Raw genomic sequence first — 25,613 nt, 5'->3', positions numbered from 1 at the left:
AAGTGGGGAACCGTGGAGGACACTGCAGGACAGAGGGGAACCAAAGGGAGCAGGGCGAACAGATTGTAAAAAAGTGGGGAACCGTGGGGAACACTGCAGAACAGTATGAAACCAAAGCGAGCAGGGGGAACAGTTTGGAAAATGTGGGGAACCTTGGGGATCACTGCAGAACAGAGGGGAACCAAAGGGAGCAGGGGAACGCATTGGAAAAAGTGGGGAACACTGCAGAACAGTGAGGAACCAAAGGGAGGAGGGGGAACAGATTGGAAAAAGTGGGGAACCGTGTGGAAAAATGCAGAACAGTGGGGAAACAAAGGGTGCAGGAGGAACAGATTAGAAGAAGTGGGGTACCGTGTGCAAAAATGCACAACAGTGGGGAACCAAAGGGAGCAGGGGGTAAAGGAAGGAAAAAAATGTGGAGAATCGTGGGGAACACTGCAGAATAGAGGGGAACCAAAGGGAGCAGGGGGAACGGATTGGAAAAAGTGGGGAAGCATCGAGAACACTGCAGAACAAAGGCGAACCAAAGGGAACAGGGGAACGGATTGGAAAAAGTGGGGAACCATGGGGGAAACTGCAGGGCAGAGGGGAACCATAGGGAGCAGGGGTAGAGGTTGGAAAAATGTGGAGAACCGTGAGGAAAACTGCAGAACAGTGAGGAACCAAAGGGAGCAGGGGGAACAGATTTGAAAAAGTGGGGAACCGTGTGCAAAAATGCAGAACAGTGGGGAACCAAAGGGAGCAGGAGGAACAGATTGGAAAAAGTTGAAAACAGTAGGCAACACTGCAGAACAGAGGTGAATCAAAGGGTGCAGGGGGAACAGATTGGAAAAAGTGGGGAACCATGAGGAACACTGCAGAACAGAGGTGAACCAAAGGGAGCAGGGGGTACAGTTCGGAAAAGTGGGGAACCGTGGGGAACAATGCAGAACAGAGGGGAACCAAAGGGAGCAGGGGGATCGGATTGGAAAAAGTGGGGAACAGTGTGGAAAAATGCAGAACAGAGGGGAACCAGAGGTAGCAGGGGATACATAATGGAAAAAGTGGGGAACCGTGGGGAACACTGCAGAACAGAGGGGCACCAAAGGGAGCAGAGGGAATGTATTGGAAAAAGTGGGGAACCATGGGGAACACTGCACGACAGAGGGGAACAAAAGGAAGCAGGGGGAACGGATTGTAAAAAGTTGGGCAGATGGGGAACACTGTAGGACAGAGGGGAATCAAAGGGAGCAGGGGGAACTGATTGGAAAAAGTGGGGAACAGTGGGGAACACTGCAGAACAGAGGGCAAACAAACGGAATAGGGGGAATGGATTGCAAAAAGTTTGGAAGCGTGGAGGACAATGCAGAACAGGGGAAACCAAAGGGAGCAGGGCAAACAATTTGTAAAAAAGTGGGGAACCGTGGGCAACGCTGCAGAACAGTATGAAACCAAAGCGAGCCGGGGAAATGGTTTGGAAAATGTGAGGAACCGTGGGGAAAACTGCAGAACAGAGTGGAGACAAAGGAGCAGGGGGAACAGATTGGAAAAAGTGGGGAACCGTGGGGAACACTGCAGAACAGAGGGGAACCAAGCGGAGCAGGGGCAACGGATTGCAAAAAGTTAGAAACCGTGGAGAACACGGAAGGACAGAGGGGAATCGAAGGGAACAAGGGGAACAGGTTGGAAAAAATGGTGTCCCATGGTTAACACTGCAAGGCAGAGGGGAACCATAGGGAGCAGGGGGTACAGTGTGTAAAAAAATGTGGAGAATCGTGGGGAACACTGTAGAATAGAGGGGAACCAAAGGGAGCAGGGGGAACAGATTGGAAAAAGTGGGGAAGCGTCGGGAACAATGCAGAACAGAGGAGAACCAAAGGGAGCAGGGGGAACAGATTGGAAAAAGTGGGGAACCGATTGGAAAAAGTAGGGAACCGTGTGGAAAAATGCAGAAAGGTGGGGAACCAAAGGGAGCAGGGGGAACGAATTGGAAAAGGTGGAGAACTGTGGGGAACACTGCAGAACAGAGGGGAAACAAAGGGAGCAGAGGGAACGGATTGGAAAAAGTGGGGAACCGTGGGGCAGACTGCAGAACAGAGGGAAACCAAAGGTAGCAGGGGGAACGGATTGGAAAAAGTGGGGAACCATGGGGGCCACTGCAGGGCAGACGGGAACCAAAGGGAGCATGGGAACAGATTAGAAAAAATTTGGAGAACCGTGGGGAAAACTGCAGAACAAAGCAGAACCAAAGGGAGCAGGGGGAACAGCTCGGAAAAGTGCGGACCCGTGGGGAACAATGCAGAACAGAGAGGAACCAAAGGGAGGAGGGGGAACAGATTGGAAAAAGTGGGGAATCGTGGGGACTTCTGCAGAACAGTGGGGACCCAAAGGGAGCAGTGGGAAAGGATTCGAAAAAGTGGACCGTGGGGAACTCTGCAGAAAACAGGTGGACCAAAGGAAGCAGGGGGAACGGATTGGAAAAAAATGGGGAACCGTGTGGAACAATGCAGAACAGAGGGGAACCAAAGGGAGCAGGGGGAACAGATTGGAAAAAGTGGGGAATCGTGGGGAGTTCTGCAGAACAGAGGTGAACGAAAGGAAGCAGGGGGATCGGATTGGAAAAAGTGGGGAACAGTGTAGAAAAATGCAGAACAGAGGGGAACCAGAGGTAGCAGGGGAAACGGATGGGAAAAAGTGGGGAACAGTGGGGAACACTGCAGAACAGAGGGGCACCAAAGGGAGCACAGGGAATGCATTGGAAAAAGTGGGGAACCGTGGGGAACACTGCATGACAGAGGGGAACCAAAGGAAGCAGGGGGAACGGATTGTAAAAAGTTGCGCCGATGGGGAACACTGTAGGACAGAGGGGAATCAAAAGGAGCAGGGGGAACTGATTGGAAAAAGTGGGGAACCGTGTGGAAAAATGCAGAACATAAGGGAAACAGAGGTAGCATGGGAAACAGATTGGAAAAAGTTGGGAACCGTGGGGAACACTGCAGAACAGAGGGGCACCAAAGGGAGCAGAGGGAACACATTGGAAAATGTGGGGAACCGTGTGGAATACTGCACGACAGAGGGGAACCAAAGGAAGCAGGGGGAACGGATTGTAAAAAGTTGGGCCCATGGGGAACACTGTAGGACAGAGGGGAATCAAAGGGAGCAGGGGGAACTGATTGGAAAAAGTGGGGAACTGTGGGGAACACTTCAGAACAGAGGGCAAACAAACGGAGCAGGAGGAATGGATTGCAAAATGTTGGGAACCGTGGAAGACAATGCAGGACAGAGGGGAAACAAACAGAGCAGGGGGAATGGATTTCAAAAAGTTGATAACCGTTGAGGACAATGCAGGACAGACGGGAAACAAACAGAGCAGGGGGAATGGATTGCAAAAAGTTGGTAAGCGTGGAGGACACTGCAGATAGATGGGACCCAAAGGGAGCAGGACGAACAGATTGTAAAAAAGTGGGGAACCGTGGGGAACGCGCCAGAACAGTATGAAAACAATGCGAGCCGGGGGAATGGTTTGGAAAATGTGGGGAAACGTGTGGAAAATTGCAGAACAGAGTGGAGCCAAAGGAGCAGGGGGAACAGATTGGAAAAAGTGGAGAACCGTGGGGAACACTGCAGAACAGAGGGGAACCAAACGGAGCAGGGGGAACGGATTGCAAAAAGTTGATAACTGTGGAGAACACGGCAGGACAGAGGGGAACCAAAGGGAACAAGGGGAACAGGTTGGAAAAAGTGTGGTGCCATGGGTAACACTTCAATGCAGAGGGGAACCATAGGGATCCAGGGGTACAGGATGGAAAAATATGTGGAGTATCGTGGGGAACACTGTAGAATAGAGGGGAACCAAAGGGAGCAGGGGGAACAGATTGGAAAAAGTGGGGAACCGTGGCGAACACTGCAGAACAGAGGGGCACCAAAGGGAGCAGAGGGAATGCATTGGAAAAAGTGGGGAACCGTGGGGAACACTGCATGACAGAGGGGAACCAAAGGAAGCAGGGGGAATGGATTGTAAAAAGTGGGGAACTGTGGGGAACACTTCAGAACAGAGGGCAAACAAACGGAGCAGGAGGAATGGATTGCAAAATGTTGGGAACCGTGGAAGACAATGTAGGACAGAGGGGAAACAAACAGAGCAGGCGGAATGGATTGCAAAAAGTTGATAACCGTTGAGGACAATGCAGGACAGACGGGAAACAAACAGAGCAGGGGGAATGGATTGCAAAAAGTTGGTAAGCGTGGAGGACACTGCAGATAGAGGGGCACCAAAGGGAGCAGAGGGAATGCATTGGAAAACTGGGGAACCGTGGGGAACACTGCACGAGAGAGGGTAACCAAAGGAAGCAGGAGAAACAGATTGTAAAAGGTTTGGCCGATGGGGAACACTGTAGGACAAAGGGGAATCAAAGGGAGCAGGGGGAACTGATTGGAAAAAGTGGGGAACTGTGGGGAACACTGCAGAACAGAGGGCAAACAAACGGAGCAGGGGGAATGGATTGCAAAAAGTTGGTAAGCGTGGAGGACACTGCAGAACAGAGGGGAACCAAAGGGAGCAGGGCGAACAGATTGTAAAAAAGTGGGGAACAGTGGGGAACGCTGCAGAACAGTATGAAAACAAAGCAAGCCGGGGGAATGGTTTCGAAAATGTGGGGAACCGTGGGGAAAACTGCAGAACAGAGGGGAACCAAAGGGAGCAGAGGGAACAGATTGGAAAAAGTGGGGAACCGTGGCGAACACTGCAGAACAGAGGGGCACCAAAGGGAGCAGAGGGAAAGCATTGGAAAAAGTGGGGAACCGTGGGGAACATTGCACGACAGAGGGGAACCAAAGGAAGCAGGGGGAACGGATTGTAAAAAGTTGCGCCGATGGGGAACACTGTAGGACAGAGGGGAATCAATGGGAGCAGGGGGAACTGATTGGAAAAAATGGGGAACCGTGTGGAAAAATGCAGAACAGAGGGGAACCAGAGGTATCAGGGGAAACAGATTGGAAAAAGTGGGGAACCGTGGGGAACACTGCAGAACAGAGGGGCACCAAAGGGAGCAGAGGGAACACATTGCAAAACTGGGGAACCGTGGGGAACACTGCACGACAGAGGGGAACCAAAGGAAGCAGGGGGAACGGATTGTAAAACGTTGGGCCGATGGGGAACACTGTAGGACAGAGGGGAATCAAAGGGAGCAGGGGGAACTGATTGAAAAAAGTGGGGAACTGTGGGGAACACTGCAGAACAGAGGGCAAACAAACGGAGCAGGGGGAATGGATTGCAAAAAGGTGGGAACCGTGGAGGACAATGCAGGACAGAGGGGAAACAAACAGAGCAGAGGGAATGGATTGCAAAAAGTTGGTAAGCGTGGAGGACACTGCAGAACAGAGGGGAACCAAAGGGAGCAGAGGGAACGGATTGGAAAAAGTGGGGAAACGTGGGGAACACTGCACGACAGAGCGGAACCAAAGGGATCAGGGGGAACAGATAGGAAAAAATTTGGGAACTGTGAAAATACTGCATGACAGAGGGGAACCAAAGGGAGCAGCAGGTACAGGTTCGAAAAAGTGGGGAACCGTGGAGGACACTGCAGGACAGAGGGGAACCAAAGGGAGCAGGGCGAACAGATTGTAAAAAAGTGGGGAACCGTGGGGAACACTGCAGAACAGTATGAAACCAAAGCGAGCAGGGGGAACAGTTTGGAAAATGTGGGGAACCGTGGGGATCACTGCAGAACAGAGGGGAACCAAAGGGAGCAGGGGAACGCATTGGAAAAAGTGGGGAACACTGCAGAACAGTGAGGAACCAAAGGGAGGAGGGGGAACAGATTGGAAAAAGTGGGGAACCGTGTGGAAAAATGCAGAACAGTGGGGAAACAAAGGGTGCAGGAGGAACAGATTAGAAGAAGTGGGGTACCGTGTGCAAAAATGCACAACAGTGGGGAACCAAAGGGAGCAGGGGGTAAAGGAAGGAAAAAAATGTGGAGAATCGTGGGGAACACTGCAGAATAGAGGGGAACCAAAGGGAGCAGGGGGAACGGATTGGAAAAAGTGGGGAAGCGTCGGGAACACTGCAGAACAAAGGCGAACCAAAGGGAACAGGGGAACGGATTGGAAAAAGTGGGGAACATTGGGGGAAACTGCAGGGCAGAGGGGAACCATAGGGAGCAGGGGTAGAGGTTGGAAAAATGTGGAGAACCGTGAGGAAAACTGCAGAACAGTGAGGAACCAAAGGGAGCAGGGGGAACAGATTTGAAAAAGTGGGGAACCGTGTGCAAAAATGCAGAACAGTGGGGAACCAAAGGGAGCAGGAGGAACAGATTGGAAAAAGTTGAAAACAGTAGGCAACACTGCAGAACAGAGGTGAATCAAAGGGTGCAGGGGGAACAGATTGGAAAAAGTGGGGAACCATGAGGAACACTGCAGAACAGAGGTGAACCAAAGGGAGCAGGGGGTACAGTTCGGAAAAGTGGGGAACCGTGGGGAACAATGCAGAACAGAGGGGAACCAAAGGGAGCAGGGGGATCGGATTGGAAAAAGTGGGGAACAGTGTGGAAAAATGCAGAACAGAGGGGAACCAGAGGTAGCAGGGGATACAGATTGGAAAAAGTGGGGAACCGTGGGGAACACTGCAGAACAGAGGGGCACCAAAGGGAGCAGAGGGAATGTATTGGAAAAAGTGGGGAACCATGGGGAACACTGCACGACAGAGGGGAACAAAAGGAAGCAGGGGGAACGGATTGTAAAAAGTTGGGCAGATGGGGAACACTGTAGGACAGAGGGGAATCAAAGGGAGCAGGGGGAACTGATTGGAAAAAGTGGGGAACAGTGGGGAACACTGCAGAACAGAGGGCAAACAAACGGAATAGGGGGAATGGATTGCAAAAAGTTTGGAACCGTGGAGGACAATGCAGAACAGGGGAAACCAAAGGGAGCAGGGCAAACAATTTGTAAAAAAGTGGGGAACCGTGGGGAACGCTGCAGAACAGTATGAAACCAAAGCGAGCCGGGGGAATGGTTTGGAAAATGTGAGGAACCGTGGGGAAAACTGCAGAACAGAGTGGAGACAAAGGAGCAGGGGGAACAGATTGGAAAAAGTGGGGAACCGTGGGGAACACTGCAGAACAGAGGGGAACCAAACGGAGCAGGGGCAACGGATTGCAAAAAGTTAGAAACCGTGGAGAACACGGAAGGACAGAGGGGAATCGAAGGGAACAAGGGGAACAGGTTGGAAAAAATGGTGTCCCATGGTTAACACTGCAAGGCAGAGGGGAACCATAGGGAGCAGGGGGTACAGTGTGTAAAAAAATGTGGAGAATCGTGGGGAACACTGTAGAATAGAGGGGAACCAAAGGGAGCAGGGGGAACAGATTGGAAAAAGTGGGGAAGCGTCGGGAACAATGCAGAACAGAGGAGAACCAAAGGGAGCAGGGGGAACAGATTGGAATAAGTGGGGAACCGATTGGAAAAAGTAGGGAACCGTGTGGAAAAATGCAGAAAGGTGGGGAACCAAAGGGAGCAGGGGGAACGAATTGGAAAAGGTGGAGAACTGTGGGGAACACTGCAGAACAGAGGGGAACCAAAGGGAGCAGAGGGAACGGATTGGAAAAAGTGGGGAACCGTGGGGCACACTGCAGAACAGAGGGAAACAAAAGGTAGCAGGGGGAACGGATTGGAAAAAGTGGGGAACCATGGGGGCCACTGCAGGGCAGACGGGAACCAAAGGGAGCATGGGAACAGATTAGAAAAAATTTGGAGAACCGTGGGGAAAACTGCAGAACAAAGCAGAACCAAAGGGAGCAGGGGGAACAGCTCGGAAAAGTGCGGACCCGTGGGGAACAATGCAGAACAGAGAGGAACCAAAGGGAGAAGGGGGAACAGATTGGAAAAAGTGGGGAATCGTGGGGACTTCTGCAGAACAGTGGGGACCCAAAGGGAGCAGGGGGAAAGGATTCGAAAAAGTGGACCGTGGGGAACTCTGCAGAAAACAGGTGGACCAAAGGAAGCAGGGGGAACGGATTGGAAAAAAATGGGGAACCGTGTGGAACAATGCAGAACAGAGGGGAACCAAAGGGAGCAGGGGGAACAGATTGGAAAAAGTGGGGAATCGTGGGGAGTTCTGCAGAACAGAGGTGAACGAAAGGAAGCAGGGGGATCGGATTGGAAAAAGTGGGGAACAGTGTAGAAAAATGCAGAACAGAGGGGAACCAGAGGTAGCAGGGGAAACAGATTGGAAAAAGTGGGGAACAGTGGGGAACACTGCAGAACAGAGGGGCACCAAAGGGAGCACAGGGAATACATTGGAAAAAGTGGGGAACCGTGGGGAACACTGCATGACAGAGGGGAACCAAAGGAAGCAGGGGGAACGGATTGTAAAAAGTTGCGCCGATGGGGAACACTGTAGGACAGAGGGGAATAAAAAGGAGCAGGGGGAACTGATTGGAAAAAGTGGGGAACCGTGTGGAAAAATGCAGAACATAAGGGAAACAGAGGTAGCATGGGAAACAGATTGGAAAAAGTGGGGAACCGTGGGGAACACTGCAGAACAGAGGGGCACCAAAGGGAGCAGAGGGAACACATTGGAAAATGTGGGGAACCGTGGGGAATACTGCACGACAGAGGGGAACCAAAGGAAGCAGGGGGAACGGATTGTAAAAAGTTGGGCCCATGGGGAACACTGTAGGACAGAGGGGAATCAAAGGGAGCAGGGGGAACTGATTGGAAAAAGTGGGGAACTGTGGGGAACACTTCAGAACAGAGGGCAAACAAACGGAGCAGGAGGAATGGATTGCAAAATGTTGGGAACCGTGGAAGACAATGCAGGACAGAGGGGAAACAAACAGAGCAGGGGGAATGGATTGCAAAAAGTTGATAACCGTTGAGGACAATGCAGGACAGACGGGAAACAAACAGAGCAGGGGGAATGGATTGCAAAAAGTTGGTAAGCGTGGAGGACACTGCAGATAGATGGGATCCAAAGGGAGCAGGACGAACAGATTGTAAAAAAGTGGGGAACCGTGGGGAACGCGCCAGAACAGTATGAAAACAATGCGAGCCGGGGGAATGGTTTGGAAAATGTGGGGAAACGTGTGGAAAATTGCAGAACAGAGTGGAGCCAAAGGAGCAGGGGGAACAGCTCGGAAAAGTGCGGACCCGTGGGGAACAATGCAGAACAGAGAGGAACCAAAGGGAGGAGGGGGAACAGATTGGAAAAAGTGGGGAATCGTGGGGACTTCTGCAGAACAGTGGGGACCCAAAGGGAGCAGGGGGAAAGGATTCGAAAAAGTGGACCGTGGGGAACTCTGCAGAAAACAGGTGGACCAAAGGAAGCAGGGGGAACGGATTGGAAAAAAATGTGGAACCGTGTGGAACAATGCAGAACAGAGGGGAACCAAAGGGAGCAGGGGGAACAGATTGGAAAAAGTGGGGAATCGTGGGGAGTTCTGCAGAACAGAGGTGAACGAAAGGAAGCAGGGGGATCAGATTGGAAAAAGTGGGGAACAGTGTAGAAAAATGCAGAACAGAGGGGAACCAGAGGTAGCAGGGGAAACAGATTGGAAAAAGTGGGGAACAATGGGGAACACTGCAGAACAGAGGGGCACCAAAGGGAGCACAGGGAATGCATTGGAAAAAGTGGGGAACCGTGGGGAACACTGCATGACAGAGGGGAACCAAAGGAAGCAGGGGGAACGGATTGTAAAAAGTTGCGCCGATGGGGAACACTGTAGGACAGAGGGGAATCAAAAGGAGCCGGGGGAATGGTTTGGAAAATGTGGGGAAACGTGTGGAAAATTGCAGAACAGAGTGGAGCCAAAGGAGCAGGGGGAACAGATTGGAAAAAGTGGGGAACCGTGGGGAACACTGCAGAACAGAGGGGAACCAAACGGAGCAGGGGGAACGGATTGCAAAAAGTTGATAACTGTGGAGAACACGGCAGGACAGAGGGGAACCAAAGGGAACAAGGGGAACAGGTTGGAAAAAGTGTGGTGCCATGGGTAACACTTCAATGCAGAGGGGAACCATAGGGATCCAGGGGTACAGGATGGAAAAATATGTGGAGTATCGTGGGGAACACTGTAGAATAGAGGGGAACCAAAGGGAGCAGGGGGAACGGATTGGAAAAAGTGGGGAACCGTGGCGAACACTGCAGAACAGAGGGGCACCAAAGGGAGCAGAGGGAATGCATTGGAAAAAGTGGGGAACCGTGGGGAACACTGCATGACAGAGGGGAACCAAAGGAAGCAGGGGGAATGGATTGTAAAAAGTGGGGAACTGTGGGGAACACTTCAGAACAGAGGGCAAACAAACGGAGCAGGAGGAATGGATTGCAAAATGTTGGGAACCGTGGATGACAATGTAGGACAGAGGGGAAACAAACAGAGCAGGCGGAATGGATTGCAAAAAGTTGATAACCGTTGAGGACAATGCAGGACAGACGGGAAACAAACAGAGCAGGGGGAATGGATTGCAAAAAGTTGGTAAGCGTGGAGGACACTGCAGATAGAGGGGCACCAAAGGGAGCAGAGGGAACGCATTGGAAAACTGGGGAACCGTGGGGAACACTGCACGACAGAGGGTAACCAAAGGAAGCAGGAGAAACAGATTGTAAAAGGTTTGGCCGATGGGGAACACTGTAGGACAAAGGGGAATCAAAGGGAGCAGGGGGAACTGATTGGAAAAAGTGGGGAACTGTGGGGAACACTGCAGAACAGAGGGCAAACAAACGGAGCAGGGGGAATGGATTGCAAAAAGTTGGTAAGCGTGGAGGACACTGCAGAACAGAGGGGAACCAAAGGGAGCAGGGCGAACAGATTGTAAAAAAGTGGGGAACCGTGGGGAACGCTGCAGAACAGTATGAAAACAAAGCAAGCCGGGGGAATGGTTTCGAAAATGTGGGGAACCGTGGGGAAAACTGCAGAACAGAGGGGAACCAAAGGGAGCAGAGGGAACAGATTGGAAAAAGTGGGGAACCGTGGCGAACACTGCAGAACAGAGGGGCACCAAAGGGAGCAGAGGGAAAGCATTGGAAAAAGTGGGGAACCGTGGGGAACATTGCACGACAGAGGGGAACCAAAGGAAGCAGGGGGAACGGATTGTAAAAAGTTGCGCCGATGGGGAACACTGTAGGACAGAGGGGAATCAATGGGAGCAGGGGGAACTGATTGGAAAAAGTGGGGAACTGTGTGGAAAAATGCAGAACAGAGGGGAACCAGAGGTATCAGGGGAAACAGATTGGAAAAAGTGGGGAACCGTGGGGAACACTGCAGAACAGAGGGGCACCAAAGGGAGCAGAGGGAACACATTGCAAAACTGGGGAACCGTGGGGAACACTGCACGACAGAGGGGAACCAAAGGAAGCAGGGGGAACGGATTGTAAAACGTTGGGCCGATGGGGAACACTGTAGGACAGAGGGGAATCAAAGGGAGCAGGGGGAACTGATTGAAAAAAGTGGGGAACTGTGGGGAACACTGCAGAACAGAGGGCAAACAAACGGAGCAGGGGGAATGGATTGCAAAAAGGTGGGAACCGTGGAGGACAATGCAGGACAGAGGGGAAACAAACAGAGCAGAGGGAATGGATTGCAAAAAGTTGGTAAGCGTGGAGGACACTGCAGAACAGAGGGGAACCAAAGGGAGCAGAGGGAACGGATTGGAAAAAGTGGGGAAACGTGGGGAACACTGCACGACAGAGCGGAACCAAAGGGATCAGGGGGAACAGATAGGAAAAAATTTGGGAACTGTGAAAATACTGCATGACAGAGGGGAACCAAAGGGAGCAGCAGGTACAGGTTCGAAAAAGTGGGGAACCGTGGAGGACACTGCAGGACAGAGGGGAACCAAAGGGAGCAGGGCGAACAGATTGTAAAAAAGTGGGGAACCGTGGGGAACACTGCAGAACAGTATGAAACCAAAGCGAGCAGGGGGAACAGTTTGGAAAATGTGGGGAACCGTGGGGATCACTGCAGAACAGAGGGGAACCAAAGGGAGCAGGGGAACGCATTGGAAAAAGTGGGGAACACTGCAGAACAGTGAGGAACCAAAGGGAGGAGGGGGAACAGATTGGAAAAAGTGGGGAACCGTGTGGAAAAATGCAGAACAGTGGGGAAACAAAGGGTGCAGGAGGAACAGATTAGAAGAAGTGGGGTACCGTGTGCAAAAATGCACAACAGTGGGGAACCAAAGGGAGCAGGGGGTAAAGGAAGGAAAAAAATGTGGAGAATCGTGGGGAACACTGCAGAATAGAGGGGAACCAAAGGGAGCAGGGTGAACGGATTGGAAAAAGTGGGGAAGCGTCGGGAACACTGCAGAACAAAGGCGAACCAAAGGGAACAGGGGAACGGATTGGAAAAAGTGGGGAACCATGGGGGAAACTGCAGGGCAGAGGGGAACCATAGGGAGCAGGGGTAGAGGTTGGAAAAATGTGGAGAACCGTGAGGAAAACTGCAGAACAGTGAGGAACCAAAGGGAGCAGGGGGAACAGATTTGAAAAAGTGGGGAACCGTGTGCAAAAATGCAGAACAGTGGGGAACCAAAGGGAGCAGGAGGAACAGATTGGAAAAAGTTGAAAACAGTAGGCAACACTGCAGAACAGTGGTGAATCAAAGGGTGCAGGGGGAACAGATTGGAAAAAGTGGGGAACCATGAGGAACACTGCAGAACAGAGGTGAACCAAAGGGAGCAGGGGGTACAGTTCGGAAAAGTGGGGAACCGTGGGGAACAATGCAGAACAGAGGGGAACCAAAGGGAGCAGGGGGATCGGATTGGAAAAAGTGGGGAACAGTGTGGAAAAATGCAGAACAGAGGGGAACCAGATGTAGCAGGGGATACAGATTGGAAAAAGTGGGGAACCGTGGGGAACACTGCAGAACAGAGGGGCACCAAAGGGAGCAGAGGGAATGTATTGGAAAAAGTGGGGAACCATGGGGAACACTGCACGACAGAGGAAAACAAAAGGAAGCAGGGGGAACGGATTGTAAAAAGTTGGGCAGATGGGGAACACTGTAGGACAGAGGGGAATCAAAGGGAGCAGGGGGAACTGATTGGAAAAAGTGGGGAACAGTGGGGAACACTGCAGAACAGAGGGCAAACAAACGGAATAGGGGGAATGGATTGCAAAAAGTTTGGAACCGTGGAGGACAATGCAGAACAGGGGAAACCAAAGGGAGCAGGGCAAACAATTTGTAAAAAAGTGGGAACCGTGGGGAACGCTGCAGAACAGTATGAAACCAAAGCGAGCCGGGGGAATGGTTTGGAAAATGTGAGGAACCGTGGGGAAAACTGCAGAACAGAGTGGAGACAAAGGAAAAGGGGGAACAGATTGGAAAAAGTGGGGAACGGTGGGGAACACTGCAGAACAGAGGGGAACCAAACGGATCAGGGGCAACGGATTGCAAAAAGTTAGAAACCGTGGAGAACACGGAAGGACAGAGGGGAATCGAAGGGAACAAGGGGAACAGGTTGGAAAAAATGGTGTCCCATGATTAACACTGCAAGGCAGAGGGGAACCATAGGGAGCAGGGGTACAGTGTGTAAAAAAATGTGGAGAATCGTGGGGAACACTGTAGAATAGAGGGGAACCAAAGGGAGCAGGGGGAACAGATTGGAAAAAGTGGGGAAGCGTCGGGAACAATGCAGAACAGAGGAGAACCAAAGGGAGCAGGGGGAACAGATTGGAAAAAGTGGGGAACCGATTGGAAAAAGTAGGGAACCGTGTGGAAAAATGCAGAAAGGTGGGGAACCAAAGGGAGCAGGGGGAACAAATTGGAAAAGGTGGAGAACTGTGGGGAACACTGCAGAACAGTATGAAACCAAAGCGAGCAGGGGGAACAGTTTGGAAAATGTGGGGAACCGTGGGGATCACTGCAGAACAGAGGGGAACCAAAGGGAGCAGGGGAACGCATTGGAAAAATTGGGGAACACTGCAGAACAGTGAGGAACCAAAGGGAGGAGGGGGAACAGATTGGAAAAAGTGGGCAACCGTGTGGAAAAATGCAGAACAGTGGGGAAACAAAGGGTGCAGGAGGAACAGATTAGAAGAAGTGGGGTACCGTGTGCAAAAATGCACAACAGAGGGGAACCATAGGGAGCAGGGGGTACAGTGTGTAAAAAAATGTGGAGAATCGTGGGGAACACTGCAGAATAGAGGGGAACCAAAGGGAGCAGGGGGAACGGATTGGAAAAAGTGGGGAAGCATCGGGAACACTGCAGAACAAAGGCGAACCAAAGGGAACAGGGGAACGGATTGGAAAAAGTGGGGAACCATGGGGGAAACTGCAGGGCAGAGGGGAACCATAGGGAGCAGGGGTAGAGGTTGGAAAAATGTGGAGAACCGTGAGGAAAACTGCAGAACAGTGAGGAACCAAAGGGAGCAGGGGGAACAGATTTGAAAAAGTGGGGAACCGTGTGCAAAAATGCAGAACAGTGGGGAACCAAAGGGAGCAGGAGGAACAGATTGGAAAAAGTTGAAAACAGTAGGCAACACTGCAGAACAGAGGTGATTCAAAGGGTGCAGGGGGAACAGATTGGAAAAAGTGGGGAACCATGAGGAACACTGCAGAACAGAGGTGAACCAAAGGGAGCAGGGGGTACAGTTCGGAAAAGTGGGGAACCGTGGGGAACAATGCAGAACAGAGGGGAACCAAAGGGAGCAGGGGGATCGGATTGGAAAAAGTGGGGAACAGTGTGGAAAAATGCAGAACAGAGGGGAACCAGAGGTAGCAGGGGATACAGATTGGAAAAAGTGGGGAACCGTGGGGAAATCTGCAGAACAGAGGGGCACCAAAGGGAGCAGAGGGAATGTATTGGAAAAAGTGGGGAACCATGGGGAACACTGCACGACAGAGGGGAACAAAAGGAAGCAGGGGGAACGGATTGTAAAAAGTTGGGCAGATGGGGAACACTGTAGGACAGAGGGGAATCAAAGGGAGCAGGGGGAACTGATTGGAAAAAGTGGGGAACAGTGGGGAACACTGTAGAACAGAGGGCAAACAAACGGAATAGGGGGAATGGATTGCAAAAAGTTTGGAACCGTGGGGAACACTGCAGAACAGAGTGGAACCAAACGGAGCAGGGGCAACGGATTGCAAAAAGTTAGAAACCGTGGAGAACACGGAAGGACAGAGGGGAATCGAAGGGAACAAGGGGAACAGGTTGGAAAAAATGGTGTCCCATGGTTAACACTGCAAGGCAGAGGGGAACCATAGGGAGCAGGGGGTACAGTGTGTAAAAAAATGTGGAGAATCGTGAGGAACACTGTAGAATAGAGGGGAACCAAAGGGAGCAGGGGGAACAGATTGGAAAAAGTGGGGAACCATGGGGAACACTGCACGACAGAGGGGAACAAAAGGAAGCAGGGGGAACGGATTGTAAAAAGTTGGGCAGATGGGGAACACTGTAGGACAGAGGGGAATCAAAGGGAGCAGGGGGAACTGATTGGAAAAAGTGGGGAACAGTGGGGAACACTGTAGAACAGAGGGCAAACAAACGGAATAGGGGGAATGGATTGCAAAAAGTTTGGAACCGTTGAGGACAATGCAGAACAGGGGAAACCAAAGGGAGCAGGGCAAACAATTTGTAAAAAAGTGGGGAACCGTGGGGAACGCTGCAGAACAGTATGAAACCAAAGCGAGCCGGGGGAATGGTTTGGAAAATGTGAGGAACCGTGGGGAAAACTGCAGAACAGAGTGGAGACAAAGGAGCAGGGGGAACAGATTGGAAAAAGTGGGGAACCGTGGGGAACACTGCAGAACAGAGTGGAACCAAACGGAGCAGGGGCAACGGATTGCAAAAAGTTAGAAACCGTGGAGAACACGGAAGGACAGAGGGGAATCGAAGGGAACAAGGGGAACAGGTTGCAAAAAATGGTGTCCCATGGTTAACACTGCAAGGCAGAGGGGAACCATAGGGAGCAGGGGGTACAGTGTGTAAAAAAATGTGGAGAATCGTGAGGAACACTGTAGAATAGAGGGGAACCAAAGGGAGCAGGGGGAACAGATTGGAAAAAGTGGGGAAGCGTCGGGAACAATGCAGAACAGAGGAGAACCAAAGGGAGCAGGGGGAACAGATTGGAAAAAGTGGGGAACCGATTGGAAAAAGTAGGGAACCGTGTGGAAAAATGCAGAAAGGTGGGGAACCAAAGGGAGCAGGGGGAACGAATTGGAAAAGGTGGAGAACTGTGGGGAACACTGCAGAACAGAGGGGAACCAAAGGGAGCAGAGGGAACGGATTGGAAAAAGTGGGGAACCGTGGGGCACACTGCAGAACAGAGGGAAACCAAAGGTAGCAGGGGGAACGGATTGGAAAAAGTGGGGAACCATGGGGGCCACTGCAGGGCAGACGGGAACCAAAGGAAGCAGGGGGAATGGATTGTAAAAAGTGGGGAACTGTGGGGAACACTTCAGAACAGAGGGCAAACAAACGGAGCAGGAGGCATGGATTGCAAAATGTTGGGAACCGTGGAAGACAATGTAGGACAGAGGGGAAACAAACAGAGCAGGCGGAATGGATTGCAAAAAGTTGATAACCGTTGAGGACAATGCAGGACAGACGGGAAACAAACAGAGCAGGGGGAATGGATTGCAAAAAGTTGGTAAGCGTGGAGGACACTGCAGATAGAGGGGCACCAAAGGGAGCAGAGGGAACGCATTGGAAAACTGGGGAACCGTGGGGAACACTGCACGACAGAGGGTAACCAAAGGAAGCAGGAGAAACAGATTGTAAAAGGTTTGGCCGATGGGGAACACTGTAGGACAAAGGGGAATCAAAGGGAGCAGGGGGAACTGATTGGAAAAAGTGGGGAACTGTGGGGAAGACTGCAGAACAGATGGCAAACAAACGGAGCAGGGGGAATGGATTGCAAAAAGTTGGTAAGCGTGGAGGACACTGCAGAACAGAGGGGAACCAAAGGGAGCAGGGCGAACAGATTGTAAAAAAGTGGGGAACCGTGGGGAACGCTGCAGAACAGTATGAAAACAAAGCAAGCCGGGGGAATGGTTTCGAAAATGTGGGGAACCGTGGGGAAAACTGCAGAACAGAGGGGAACCAAAGGGAGCAGAGGGAACAGATTGGAAAAAGTGGGGAACCGTGGCGAACACTGCAGAACAGAGGGGCACCAAAGGGAGCAGAGGGAAAGCATTGGAAAAAGTGGGGAACCGTGGGGAACATTGCACGACAGAGGGGAACCAAAGGAAGCAGGGGGAACGGATTGTAAAAAGTTGCGCCGATGGGGAACACTGTAGGACAGAGGGGAATCAATGGGAGCAGGGGGAACTGATTGGAAAAAGTGGGGAACCGTGTGGAAAAATGCAGAACAGAGGGGAACCAGAGGTATCAGGGGAAACAGATTGGAAAAAGTGGGGAACCGTGGGGAACACTGCACGACAGAGGGGAACCAAAAGAAGCAGGGGGAACGGATTGTAAAACGTTGGGCCGATGGGGAACACTGTAGGACAGAGGGGAATCAAAGGGAGCAGGGGGAACTGATTGAAAAAAGTGGGGAACTGTGGGGAACACTGCAGAACAGAGGGCAAACAAACGGAGCAGGGGGAATGGATTGCAAAAAGTTGATAACCGTTGAGGACAATGCAGGACAGACGGGAAACAAACAGAGCAGGGGGAATGGATTGCAAAAAGTTGGTAAGCGTGGAGGACACTGCAGATAGAGGGGCACCAAAGGGAGCAGAGGGAACGCATTGGAAAACTGGGGAACCGTGGGGAACACTGCACGACAGAGGGTAACCAAAGGAAGCAGGGGAAACAGATTGTAAAAGGTTTGGCCGATGGGGAACACTGTAGGACAAAGGGGAATCAAAGGGAGCAGGGGGAACTGATTGGAAAAAGTGGGGAACTGTGGGGAACACTGCAGAACAGAGGGCAAACAAACGGAGCAGGGGGAATGGATTGCAAAAAGTTGGTAAGCGTGGAGGACACTGCAGAACAGAGGGGAACCAAAGGGAGCAGGGCGAACAGATTGTAAAAAAGTGGGGAACCGTGGGGAACGCTGCAGAACAGTATGAAAACAAAGCAAGCCGGGGGAATGGTTTCGAAAATGTGGGGAACCGTGGGGAAAACTGCAGAACTGAGGGGAACCAAAGGGAGCAGAGGGAACAGATTGGAAAAAGTGGGGAACCGTGGCGAACACTGCAGAACAGAGGGGCACCAAAGGGAGCAGAGGGAAAGCATTGGAAAAAGTGGGGAACCGTGGGGAACATTGCACGACAGAGGGGAACCAAAGGAAGCAGGGGGAACGGATTGTAAAAAGTTGCGCCGATGGGGAACACTGTAGGACAGAGGGGAATCAATGGGAGCAGAGGGAACTGATTGGAAAAAGTGGGGAACCGTGTGGAAAAATGCAGAACAGAGGGGAACCAGAGATATCAGGGGAAACAGATTGGAAAAAGTGGGGAACCGATTGGAAAAAGTAGGGAACCGTGTGGAAAAATGCAGAAAGGTGGGGAACCAAAGGGAGCAGGGGGAACGAATTGGAAAAGGTGGAGAACTGTGGGGAACACTGCAGAACATAGGGGAACCAAAGGGAGCAGAGGGAACGGATTGGAAAAAGTGGGGAACCGTGGGGCACACTGCAGAACAGAGGGAAACCAAAGGTAGCAGGGGGAACGGATTGGAAAAAGTGGGGAACCATGGGGGCCACTGCAGGGCAGACGGGAACCAAAGGAAGCAGGGGGAACGGATTGTAAAACGTTGGGCCGATGGGGAACACTGTAGGACAGAGGGGAATCAAAGGGAGCAGGGGGAACTGATTGAAAAAAGTGGGGAACTGTGGGGAACACTGCAGAACAGAGGGCAAACAAACGGAGCAGGGGGCTGGATTGCAAAAAGGTGGGAACCGTGGAGGACAATGCAGGACAGAGGGGAAACAAACAGAGCAGGGGGAATGGATTGCAAAAAGTTGGTAAGCGTGGAGGACACTGCAGAACAGAGGGGAATCAAAGGGAGCAGAGGGAACGGATTGGAAAAAGTGGGGAAACGTGGGGAACACTGCACGACAGAGCGGAACCAAAGGGATCAGGGGGAACAGATAGGAAAAAATTTGGGAACTGTGAAAATACTGCATGACAGAGGGGAACCAAAGGGAGCAGGAGGTACAGGTTCGAAAAAGTGGGGAACCGTGGAGGACACTGCAGAACAGAGGGGAACCAAAGGGAGCAGGGCGAACAGATTGTAAAAAAGTGGGGAACCGTGGGGAACACTGCAGAACAGTATGAAACCAAAGCGAGCAGGGGGAACAGTTTGGAAAATGTGGGGAACCGTGGGGATCACTGCAGAACAGAGGGGAACCAAAGGGAGCAGGGGAACGCATTGGAAAAAGTGGGGAACACTGCAGAACAGTGAGGAACCAAAGGGAGGTGGGGGAACAGATTGGAAAAAGTGGGGAACCGTGTGGAAAAATGCAGAACAGTGGGAAAACAAAGGGTGCAGGAGGAACAGATTAGAAGAAGTGGGGTACCGTGTGCAAAAATGCACAACAGTGGGGAACCAAAGGGAGCAGGGTGTAAAGGAAGGAAAAAAATGTGGAGAATCGTGGGGAACACTGCAGAATAGAGGGGAACCAAAGGGAGCAGGGGGAACGGATTGGAAAATGTGGGGAAGCATCGGGAACACTGCAGAACAAAGGCGAACCAAAGGGAACAGGGGAACGGATTGGAAAAAGTGGGGAACCATGGGGGAAACTGCAGGGCAGAGGGGAACCATAGGGAGCAGGGGTAGAGGTTGGAAAAATGTGGAGAACCGTGAGGAAAACTGCAGAACAGTGAGGAACCAAAGGGAGCAGGGGGAACAGATTTGAAAAAGTGGGGAACCGTGTGCAAAAATGCAGAACAGTGGGGAACCAAAGGGAGCAGGAGGAACAGATTGGAAAAAGTTGAAAACAGTAGGCAACACTGCAGAACAGAGGTGAATCAAAGGGTGCAGGGGGAACAGATTGGAAAAAGTGGGGAACCATGAGGAACACTGCAGAACAGAGGTGAACCAAAGGGAGCAGGGGGTACAGTTCGGAAAAGTGGGGAACCGTGGGGAACAATGCAGAACAGAGGGGAACCAAAGGGAGCAGGGGGATCGGATTGGAAAAAGTGGGGAACAGTGTGGAAAAATGCAGAACAGAGGGGAACCAGAGGTAGCAGGGGATACAGATTGGAAAAAGTGGGGAACCGTGGGGAACACTGCAGAACAGAGGGGCACCAAAGGGAGCAGAGGGAATGTATTGGAAAAAGTGGGGAACCATGGGGAACACTGCACGACAGAGGGGAACAAAAGGAAGCAGGGGGAACGGATTGTAAAAAGTTGGGCAGATGGGGAACACTGTAGGACAGAGGGGAATCAAAGGGAGCAGGGGGAACTGATTGGAAAAAGTGGGGAACAGTGGGGAACACTGCAGAACAGAGGGCAAACAAACGGAATAGGGGGAATGGATTGCAAAAAGTTTGGAACCGTGGAGGACAATGCAGAACAGGGGAAACCAAAGGGAGCAGGGCAAACAATTTGTAAAAAAGTGGGGAACCGTGGGGAACGCTGCAGAACAGTATGAAACCAAAGCGAGCCGGGGGAATGGTTTGGAAAATGTGAGGAACCGTGGGGAAAACTGCAGAACAGAGTGGAGACAAAGGAGCAGGGGGAACAGATTGGAAAAAGTGGGGAACCGTGGGGAACACTGCAGAACAGAGGGGAACCAAACGGAGCAGGGGCAACGGATTGCAAAAAGTTAGAAACCGTGGAGAACACGGAAGGACAGATGGGAATCGAAGGGAACAAGGGGAACAGGTTGGAAAAAATGGTGTCCCATGGTTAACACTGCAAGGCAGAGGGGAACCATAGGGAGCAGGGGGTACAGTGTGTAAAAAAATGTGGAGAATCGTGGGGAACACTGTAGAATAGAGGGGAACCAAAGGGATCAGGGGGAACAGATTGGAAAAAGTGGGGAAGCGTCGGGAACAATGCAGAACAGAGGAGAACCAAAGGGAGCAGGGGGAACAGATTGGAAAAAGTGGGGAACCGATTGGAAAAAGTAGGGAACCGTGTGGAAAAATGCAGAAAGGTGGGGAACCAAAGGGAGCAGGGGGAACGAATTGGAAAAGGTGGAGAACTGTGGGGAACACTGCAGAACAGAGGGGAACCAAAGGGAGCAGAGGGAACGGATTGGAAAAAGTGGGGAACCGTGGGGCACACTGCAGAACAGAGGGAAACCAAAGGTAGCAGGGGGAACGGATTGGAAAAAGTGGGGAACCATGGGGGCGTCTGCAGGGCAGACGGGAACCAAAGGGAGCATGGGAACAGATTAGAAAAAATTTGGAGAACCGTGGGGAAAACTGCAGAACAAAGCAGAACCAAAGGGAGCAGGGGGAACAGCTCGGAAAAGTGCGGACCCGTGGGGAACAATGCAGAACAGAGAGGAACCAAAGGGAGGAGGGGGAACAGATTGGAAAAAGTGGGGAATCGTGGGGACTTCTGCAGAACAGTGGGGACCCAAAGGGAGCAGGGGGAAAGGATTCGAAAAAGTGGACCGTGGGGAACTCTGCAGAAAACAGGTGGACCAAAGGAAGCAGGGGGAACGGATTGGAAAAAAATGGGGAACCGTGTGGAACAATGCAGAACAGAGGGGAACCAAAGGGAGCAGGGGGAACAGATTGGAAAAAGTGGGGAATCGTGGGGAGTTCTGCAGAACAGAGGTGAACGAAAGGAAGCAGGGGGATCGGATTGGAAAAAGTGGGGAACAGTGTAGAAAAATGCAGAACAGAGGGGAACCAGAGGTAGCAGGGGAAACAGATTGGAAAAAGTGGGGAACAGTGGGGAACACTGCAGAACAGAGGGGCACCAAAGGGAGCACAGGGAATGCATTGGAAAAAGTGGGGAACCGTGGGGAACACTGCATGACAGAGGGGAACCAAAGGAAGCAGGGAGAACGGATTGTAAAAAGTTGCGCCGATGGGGAACACTGTAGGACAGAGGGGAATCAAAAGGAGCAGGGGGAACTGATTGGAAAAAGTGGGGAACCGTGTGGAAAAATGCAGAACATAAGGGAAACAGAGGTAGCATGGGAAACAGATTGGAAAAAGTGGGGAACCGTGGGGAACACTGCAGAACAGAGGGGCACCAAAGGGAGCAGAGGGAACACATTGGAAAATGTGGGGAACCGTGGGGAATACTGCACGACAGAGGGGAACCAAAGGAAGCAGGGGGAACGGATTGTAAAAAGTTGGGCCCATGGGGAACACTGTAGGACAGAGGGGAATCAAAGGGAGCAGGGGAAACTGATTGGAAAAAGTGGGGAACTGTGGGGAACACTTCAGAACAGAGGGCAAACAAACGGAGCAGGAGGAATGGATTGCAAAATGTTGGGAACCGTGGAAGACAATGCAGGACAGAGGGGAAACAAACAGAGCAGGGGGAATGGATTGCAAAAAGTTGATAACCGTTGAGGACAATGCAGGACAGACGGGAAACAAACAGAGCAGGGGGAATGGATTGCAAAAAGTTGGTAAGCGTGGAGGACACTGCAGGTAGATGGGATCCAAAGGGAGCACGACGAACAGATTGTAAAAAAGTGGGGAACCGTGGGGAACGCGCCAGAACAGTATGAAAACAATGCGAGCCGGGGGAATGGTTTGGAAAATGTGGGGAAACGTGTGGAAAATTGCAGAACAGAGTGGAGCCAAAGGAGCAGGGGGAACAGCTCGGAAAAGTGCGGACCCGTGGGGAACAATGCAGAACAGAGAGGAACCAAAGGGAGGAGGGGGAACAGATTGGAAAAAGTGGGGAATCGTGGGGACTTCTGCAGAACAGTGGGGACCCAAAGGGAGCAGGGGGAAAGGATTCGAAAAAGTGGACCGTGGGGAACTCTGCAGAAAACAGGTGGACCAAAGGAAGCAGGGGGAACGGATTGGAAAAAAATGGGGAACCGTGTGGAACAATGCAGAACAGAGGGGAACCAAAGGGAGCAGGGGGAACAGATTGGAAAAAGTGGGGAATCGTGGGGAGTTCTGCAGAACAGAGGTGAACGAAAGGAAGCAGGGGGATCGGATTGGAAAAAGTGGGGAACAGTGTAGAAAAATGCAGAACAGAGGGGAACCAGAGGTAGCAGGGGAAACAGATTGGAAAAAGTGGGGAACAATGGGGAACACTGCAGAACAGAGGGGCACCAAAGGGAGCACAGGGAATGCATTGGAAAAAGTGGGGAACCGTGGGGAACACTGCATGACAGAGGGGAACCAAAGGAAGCAGGGGGAACGGATTGTAAAAAGTTGCGCCGATGGGGAACACTGTAGGACAGAGGGGAATCAAAAGGAGCAGGGGGAACTGATTGGAAAAAGTGGGGAACCGTGTGGAAAAATGCAGAACATAAGGGAAACAGAGGTAGCATGGGAAACAGATTGGAAAAAGTGGGGAACCGTGGGGAACACTGCAGAACAGAGGGGCACCAAAGGGAGCAGAGGGAACACATTGGAAAATGTGGGGAACCGTGGGGAATACTGCACGACAGAGGGGAACCAGAGGAAGCAGGGGGAACGGATTGTAAAAAGTTGGGCCCATGGGGAACACTGTAGGACAGAGGGGAATCAAAGGGAGCAGGGGGAACTGATTGGAAAAAGTGGGGAACTGTGGGGAACACTTCAGAACAGAGGGCAAACAAACGGAGCAGGAGGAATGGATTGCAAAATGTTGGGAACCGTGGAAGACAATGCAGGACAGAGGGGAAACAAACAGAGCAGGGGGAATGGATTGCAAAAAGTTGATAACCGTTGAGGACAATGCAGGACAGACGGGAAACAAACAGAGCAGGGGGAATGGATTGCAAAAAGTTGGTAAGCGTGGAGGACACTGCAGATAGATGGGATCCAAAGGGAGCAGGACGAACAGATTGTAAAAAAGTGGGGAACCGTGGGGAACGCGCCAGAACAGTATGAAAACAATGCGAGCCGGGGGAATGGTTTGGAAAATGTGGGGAAACGTGTGGAAAATTGCAGAACAGAGTGGAGCCAAAGGAGCAGGGGGAACAGATTGGAAAAAGTGGGGAACCGTGGGGAACACTGCAGAACAGAGGGGAACCAAAGGGAGCAGGGGGAACTGATTGGAAAAAGTGGGGAACACTGCAGAACAGAGGGCAAACAAACGGAACAGGGGGAATGGATTGCAAAAAGTTTGGAACCGTGGAGGACAATGCAGAACAGGGGAAACCAAAGGGAGCAGGGCAAACAGTTTGTAAAAAAGTGGGGAACCGTGCGGAACGCAGCATAACAGTATGAAACCAAAGCGAGCCGGGGGAATGGTTTGGAAAATGTGTGGAACCGTGGGGAACACTGCAGAACAGAGGGGAATCAAACGGAGCAGGGGAAACGGATTGCAAAAAGTTGGGAACCGTGGAGAACACGGAATGACAGAGGGGAACCAAAGGGAACAAGGGGAACAGGTTGGAAAAAGTGGTGTCCCATGGGTAACACTGCAAGGCAGAGGGGAACCATAGGGAGCAGGGGGTACAGTATGTAAAAAAATGTGGAGAATCGTGGGGAACACTGTAGAATAGAGGGGAACCAAAGGGAGCAGGGGGAACAGATTGGAAAAAGTGGGGAAGCGTCGGGAACACTGCAGAACAGTGGAGAACCAAAGGGAGCAGGGGGAACAGATTGGAAAAAGTGGGGAACCGATTGGAAAAAGTAGGGAACCATGTGGAAAAATGCAGAAAGGTGGGGACCAAAGGGAGCAGGGGGAACGAATTGGAAAAGGTGGAGAACTGTGCGGAACACTGCAGAACAGAGGGGAACCTAAGGGATCAGGTGGAACAGACAGGAAAAAATTGGGGAACTGTGAAAACAATGCATGACCGAGGGGAACTAAAGGGAACAGGAGGTAGAGGTTGGAAAAAGTGGGGAACCGTGGAGGACACTGCAGGACTGAGGGGAACCAAAGGGAGCAGGGTGAACAGATTGTAAAAAAGTGGGGAACCGTGGGGAACACTGCAGAAGAGTATGAAACCAAAGCGAGCCGGGCGAACAGTTTGGAAAATGTGGGGAACCGTGGGGATCACTGCAGAACAGAGGGGAATCAAAGGGAGTAGGGGAACGGATTGGAAAAAGTGGGGAACCGTGGGGAACACTGAACAATAGAGGGGAACCAAAGGGAGCAGGGGAAATGGATTGGAAAAAGTGGGGAACCGTGGGAAACACTGCAGAACCAAAGGGAGCAGGTGGAACAGTTTGGAAAAAATGTGGAGAACCATGGGGAAAACTGCAGAACAGAGTGGAGCGAAAGGACCAGGGGGAACAGATTGGAAAAAGTGGGGTCCCATGGGGAACACTGCAAGGCAGAGGGGATTCATAGGGAGCAGGGGGTACAGGATGGAAAAAATGTGGAGAAATGTGGGTAACAATGCAGAATAGAGAGTAACCAAAGGGAGCAGGGGGAACAGATTGGAAAAAGAGGGGAACCGTGTGGAAAAATGCAGAACAAAAGGGAACCAAAGGGAGCAGGGGGAACAGATTGGAAAAAGTGGGGAACCGTGTGCAAAAATGCACAACAGTGGGGAACCAAAGGGAGCAGGGGGTACAGGAAGGAAAAGAATGTGGAGAATCGTGGGGAACACTGCAGAATAGAGGGGAACCAAAGGGAGCAGGGGGAACGGATTCGAAAAAGTGGGG

The sequence above is a fragment of the Narcine bancroftii genome, unplaced genomic scaffold (assembly GCF_036971445.1).
Source record: "Narcine bancroftii isolate sNarBan1 unplaced genomic scaffold, sNarBan1.hap1 Scaffold_165, whole genome shotgun sequence".
NCBI lineage: Eukaryota > Metazoa > Chordata > Chondrichthyes > Torpediniformes > Narcinidae > Narcine > Narcine bancroftii.
This window is presented reverse-complemented; position numbering follows the sequence as displayed.